This window comes from Arachis ipaensis, chromosome B08 (genome assembly GCF_000816755.2).
Source record: "Arachis ipaensis cultivar K30076 chromosome B08, Araip1.1, whole genome shotgun sequence".
NCBI lineage: Eukaryota > Viridiplantae > Streptophyta > Magnoliopsida > Fabales > Fabaceae > Arachis > Arachis ipaensis.
In genome coordinates, this window is record NC_029792.2 from 127,393,012 (window position 1) to 127,399,853 (window position 6,842).

The following is a 6,842-nucleotide window of genomic DNA, read 5'->3' on the forward strand; positions in this document are numbered from 1 at the left end:
ATATATCAGATCTAAATACCTGTGTGTACGCTAGTAAAAATCACTTTCTCTTTCGATGGTATGAAGGCGCTATGCGTATCCACACCGAGACCAACCTTTGCTGTCAACCCCTTGACCAATGGACATGATCTAAATTGAGAAACCTCTTGCAACTCTTTGCACGCCATAAAATTCTTCTCCAAGAATCAGGCTCACATACGTTTATGTGTGTAGAGGTAAAGGAATAAAAACCTTTGTTATTCTCTCACCTCTCCTTTCCTCTACTCTTAGCATACATATATATAGTATGAGATTTGTTACTGATTTTAAATTTGATTCTCAATTCAAATTTAAATCATATCTTAAAATTCAAAATTTGAATCCTTCAAATTTTATGAATCATATCATAACAATTTAAAGCAAAATCAGTTAAGATCTCATCCAAATTTAAAATTCAAATTCAGAAATAGAATAACTAATTATTCTCAAATCTCATTTAATATTCTCAATTATCATACTATTATTATATTCTTGGTGCTAGCAAAAAATATAATAATATTCCATCTGAATTAATATAATTATTTATTTGATCAAATCAAAATAATAATTAAATAATTCTATAGCAAAGATTAGAACACTCGTTAGTGTGTGACCCCATAGGTTCAATACTAAGCGGCTAGTAAATTAGTCATACTAAATTTACTAATCAAGGTTGGCGTCTAGCAACACTCATCAACGACCCAATAGTATGAAGTAATATATTTTTACTAAGAACCTTAGAAGAACAAAGTATAATTCCTTCCATCTTTCCAGCTCTCGGTTAACTTTAGAGTATGGTTTAATTGTCAAACTCTAACTTGTTACTATTATTATAATGAACTGTGAATGACCTAAGAAACTCATTCTTCATTCATTCAATCCCATTGGCCAAGGTTTTATTCATCTCAGTCATTATAGTTATGGAGCTCAAACTCTTTATCGAGAGTTGACGGATTCCTTATTGACTAATCATTAATTCTACAAATATTTAAATATACCCAATATTCATTCAACTAGTACCCTAGGGTATTAGGTGTCCGAAATCAAAGTATAATAAATACATTGTTAATTACTATGACAATTGCATGTCAAAAGAAACTCTATTACTATGCTCATCTTGAGAATATTGTAAGACCCCAAGATTTCGAAAATTAAATAATTAGTTATTTATGAGTTATTATATTTGTTGAGATTTTATTTAGTTAAAAAAATTATTTTTAACAAAAATAATTAAATAGAATTTTATGATTAATGAAGTTTAATTTAATTATTACTTATTTTATTAGTTTGAATTATTTATTAGAAATAAATTTAATAGATAAAAATTTAAATTAATTATTATTATTATTATTATTATTATTATTATTATTATTATTTATTATCATTATTATATTATTATTATTTTCTTAGTCTAATTTATATTTGGCAAAGGCCATTAAGAAAAATCAAAGAAAATTAAAAGAAGCAACGTGGCTATATATGTATGTATGTGATCATGACACATATACCTCATTCGTTTAATAACTAATAACACTTGGAGGAATCATCATCAATCACCTTTGTTCCTTTCATTTTACCACCGAACCAAGCTTAAGGAAAATAAGAAAAAGAGAGATCGTGGGTGAGGGAGGAAACCGCGACTTCTTTGGCTTTCCACCTTCGATTTCTCTCGATTTATAATTCCAATAAAAAATGTAATCCGGTAAAAGTGTTCGTATCCTCCTCTTCTACACGTTGGCGTTATTTTTGTCTGGTAGAAGTTGATGGTGACGTAGCTCTCCTTCCTCTTGACTTCGACCAACTGGAGTTCTAGGAAGTACAGATGATTTCTAACGTTTTCTTCTTCAGCAGCTTGGTCAAAAAGCTCCTCCAGAATTTTCGTTGACTTTGATTTCATACGGAGGTAGGAGATTTATTTTTAAAGATAAACGTTTTTAATTTAGAATGCCTACAAAATTAATTGAATAATTGCATATATATCTATATCTATATATATATATATTAATAATAGTAATGTTATTGAGTATGGATTATTGCTGTGAATGTGACTGTTTTCTGATTATTAAGAATTTCGCTGATTTGAGAATTGTTGAGATTTGAGAATTGTTGAGAAAAAGGCTGGTGAATTGTTGAGGAATAGGGAACCCGTAATGGTGGTTTAGACCGAATTTTAGAGAAAATGCCGCCGAAATTTTATAAAATATGAGGTTTTATTTGAAAAGTTATTTTAAAATATTTGGTTTTGGAAAATTAAATTATTTAAAATATATTTAGTTAAGAAAAGATTTACTCTATTTTAAAGTTTGATTTATTAAGAAAAATATAATGTTTTAAACCCAATCTTTTAAGGAGAGATTTTGTTTTAAGTAAAGATTTGAGCTCGGTTTATTAAGAAAAGAAATCTCTGCCACAGGAGAGCAGAGAACAAGGATTTAAAAAATATATTAATTAATGAAGTGTCTGCCACAGGAGAGCAGATGTGACATTGTTTGGGCCTTAGTGCCAAATGTAAAGTGGGGACGCCCACACACTGAGAATTGTTTTCCAGATGTACGCTTATTGATTTGGAAAGTCACATTGATGCGGCCTAGCCGTATGACTTATAAGCACACTGATGCATCTGGAAAGCCATATCTGGGACTTGTACCCGAGTAATGTCGGGAGCGGGTAGGCAACAGACACATGAGCTCATGGCCTGCGTTAGGGATAGACATGCATCATGTTGTTTGCACATTTGCATTTGATTGCGCTTGCTTGTCTTATTACTTTGTGATTGTATTGTTTGTCTTGTTGTGACTTGCTTGTACATTGAATTGAATCTCTTGCTTGCACTATTTGTTTGTGAGTGTATTAAAGTGATTACGAGTTGACATTTGACCGAGGATTAACTATGTGGTTGAGAGATAGAAAATGTGACTAATTTTATATTTAAGTTTTGTTTTGAGTTAAAAGATTTTAAAAGGAGGTAATTAATTATCTAAAGTAGAACCAAGAGTATTTTCAAAGGGTTTGATAAAAATATATTTTTATTGAGTAAAGTTAATTATTTGTACTTTATTTCATTACTTTTACGGCATTTCCATTCCCTACTGAGAACGTGTGGTTTGTTCTCACCCCAAATCTTCCACCCTTTCACTGACACAGGTTCGGAGATTCAGTAAGAAGCTGCAGATGATTAGTACATTTACTTGTGATTCCTGTTGTTTTTATAAAGTTCCCTCGTCCTTGTTGCTTTAGGGTTTTTATTTTATCCAGAGGAATAGGTATTGTATTTGAGTTTTACATTGAATTTAATCGTATAACATCTATTATTATTAGTAATTATGTGATTATTATTATTTGAAGATCTTTTGTTATATGATTTTAATTACTAAAATCTATTTTCTGAAATTTTCTTAAAAACGGAAACGCGATAGCGACATAAAGGCTCAATAGTAAATTTATAATAAAGGAAATCAGGTCCGTAACGCCTTACTTTTGGTACGCTCATGACGTGCTAAAATTTAAGGTGTTACAAATATCCTATTGACAAATATACGGTAATTATAACCACTAGGAATTCTCAAAGTGAGTCGGTTCAATGGTCATATCTCTATATGCACCATCTATATATATAATTTAATAAATGAGATCTATTAATCTTCATCCAATGAAGATCATTATATATATATATATTGATCTTTCCGAATTATTAATGTCCTTTTTAATAATCCTATGACCAAGAACAATTTACATTACCAACCTTGTTTTATACTTAGTATCTCACCCTTTTAGTTCTTTTTAACGGAAAAATACCAATTTGCTGCCTATGATTGTTGCATTTTGTGATGGTGCAGTGAGTGTTCAAGTTTGACATCTATTCAATGCTTGAATCTCAACATCCATAACCTTTTTCCAATGTGGACAATTTAGTACTTGTTTGACACTGGTTGATATATTGTTGATAAGATCAATAACTTGTGAGGCCAAGGCTTATGATATGGATCTGGTTGTAATTGAGTGAGTATTTAAGGGTTGTAAAGGTGGAAGACATACATCTAAGCCTCTGATGGGTAAACGGTTTTGAGGTTGAGTTGAAGTCAGATTGTACGGTGTTTGGTTTGGTAATTACAGCTATTCAGTGGGGGTTTGGCTTGGTGATTTTGGACTGCTACATTGATCAGAAGCATTTGAGGTTGCAGGAGTATTTGGTGTTGGTTCAATTAAATGAGGTGAAGTGATTTCTTCTATCCGAAACTTTGTGAGATAAGTAGTAGATGTAAAATTGTTAGAAGAATTAGAAAACATAATCTGATATGGAAATATTATTTCGATAAATGTAACATGTCTCGTAGCAAAGGATTCGATAAATGTTTGGTTTTATTTGTGCACTTTTTTCTCATTTAATGATCATCACTGTTTAGAAATATTGAAGACATTTCTTAATGGATTGGAAACTTATATCCATAGAGAAATTATCTTTGATGATCCTAAAACTATTCGTGATGCTTTTTATTTGGCAAAGTATTATGAAGAACGCTGGAGCAATCCATTTTCAGAAATTTCAAAGCCAAAATTATCATCTCAACACCAGATCCAGAAAAGTTCATCAATAAAAATTTTCTATCAATCACTGAATCAAAGTCCAGAATCAGCATTTCAAGCAAAAATTCAAATCCAGAATTCTACGGTAGACACCACAGAAAAACCATCAACAGAACACGAAATCAGAACTCCATAAGCAAAATCATCACGAAAACTCAAGATCAAGCGAAATTACAGATTGCTGATACAGATTTTACATCCTCAAGAATTCAACTATCTAATTCAATACCTCAACAACAGTTTTCAGCATCAACAACAGCACTTCCAGATCTGCAAAGGGAGCTTCAGATTCAATTTTATTTTACACTTTTCATTCAATCAGAATGTAATAGGATGTATGTAAGGGGTGTTAGATTAAAAAGCAAAATCAATATAGTCTAATTTAAACTATTGCGACTTTGATTAATGATACTTTTATGTTTCAAAAACTTTTTTGAGATTTTATTGATAAAAGATAATAGTAACTTTAAGTTGATGAAATCGTTTTAGATTTATCCATAATTTAATTTAACATCTTAAGAAGAAGAAGAAGAAGTAGTATCGATAATTTAATTTAAAATCTGATGAAGAAGATCTAACTTAAAATCCTAATAAGAAGAAGAACTACTCATAATGTAATTTAAAATTCTAATAAGAAGAAGATCTAAAATGGTGTTTAAAAAAAGAGGGTGCTTATTTATCTAAAAAAACTCATTTTTAAAAAATTAAATCCTACAACAGATAAATTAAGCAAAACAAAAGAACTCCTCATAGATACTATAAAATTGGACAATTGAAAATTCTAAGAAGAAGAAGTACCCATAATCTAATTTAGAATCCTAAAAGGAAGAAAAAGAAGTAGTTAATCCAAGAATGAGTGAAGAAGAATTAGATACTTTCTCAACAGAACTACTGTTTGCCGCCGACATGGGACCACCTCAGTTTCAGTGGCGCTCTGTGTTTCAGTCTCTGCCTCTGCATCATCCGGTCTGGACTGGGGACGAAAACCACATTCTGGCTGCCAATGTGGGTGGTAATCAACAGCTTCAGCCTCAGCTTCCTCCTTTGCCGCAGTTTGCCGCCAATGTGCTTCCGCCGGGAGGTGCAGCAGGTGCGATGGAGGTGTGATGCAGATTGATATAAGATAAATGGATGAGATTGATGTCGGTGATGAGCTTCTGGAAGCGTTCCTGTATCTGCATGGGAGTCTTTTCGGTGAGACAAGCAGCCACAGCCTCCCACCGGTTCTGCATTGCTTCCGGAAGACATTCAGCAATCACCATCTCAAACTCTTTGTTCTCCATTGACGGGAAACTCTCGGGGGAAGCACATTGACGGCAAACTCCGGCAAATGAGGAAGCTCCTCAATCTGAGCTCCATAGCTCAAGTTACAAGTAAAACAAGATGAAGATAAATAGTGAAATGGAGTTTCCTTCTTCTCTTCACAAGTTCAGCGCCGCTCTCCCTCAAATTAGGTTAAAATGAGCTGAATGCTCATTAAAAATTGTATATATATATATATTGGGCTTGGACTCAACTTGAGTTTGGTCCAACCCGTTAACATTTTAAGTTTGTTTGTCCCAATTTTAGGCCAAAATTTTTTTGAATTAGTGCCTAGTTTTCAATCTAAATATTTTCTTAAGGTTTTTTACTGTTTTTATTATTCTCAATAACACCGGATATACTTAAACTGGTACTATCAACTAAATTACCTTTCTTAAATAAATAAAACTCAAAATCTAATTAATTTTTTTCTTAATAAATCAAAATCAAATGATATAATTCTTAAATCCAAATCTTTCTAAATAATCACTTCAAACAAAATCTCCAATTTTTTTAAAAAATTTCGGCAGCATCTCCTCTAAAATTCAAACTTTGCCACCCTTCAAGAGTCCCAACCAAATCAAACCAAACATCTCTCAATCATTCAAATCACTTCCAATAAATCATTATCACAACAACATCACTCATCAACTCAAGGAAATCAACAAAATCCATAATTTAATCAACCAATCTCATTAATCACAATTTTAAATCAACTTCAGTAGCATCAACTAATAATTCAGAATTCTCAGCCTTCTCAAACAGTTTCAAACCAAACCATTCCCAAATATCAAATCATTCCCAATTTTAAACCGATTTCGATATCAAATCATGTTCAAATATCAAACTACTTCCAATTTCAACCATTTTCAATGTCAATTCATTTTCAATAAATCATTTTCAAAGTCGATTCATTTTCAATACAAATTCATATCTAA

General features: G+C 31.6%; 3 long non-coding RNA genes across 3 annotated transcripts; 2 read left to right on the forward strand and 1 right to left on the reverse strand.

Moving 5' to 3' along the window:
* Nucleotides 1,547-3,362, forward strand: LOC110266132. The gene is made up of 2 exons (XR_002353116.1): nucleotides 1,547-1,921; nucleotides 3,163-3,362. It is a non-coding gene; the product is annotated as an uncharacterized LOC110266132 (long non-coding RNA).
* LOC110266133 lies at nucleotides 3,683-4,896 on the forward strand. Its single transcript, XR_002353117.1, has 2 exons — nucleotides 3,683-4,229; nucleotides 4,523-4,896. It is a non-coding gene; the product is annotated as an uncharacterized LOC110266133 (long non-coding RNA).
* LOC107612617 lies at nucleotides 4,603-6,042 on the reverse strand. Its single transcript, XR_001613822.2, has 2 exons — nucleotides 5,478-6,042; nucleotides 4,603-4,872 (listed from the first exon to the last, which is right to left on the reverse strand). It is a non-coding gene; the product is annotated as an uncharacterized LOC107612617 (long non-coding RNA).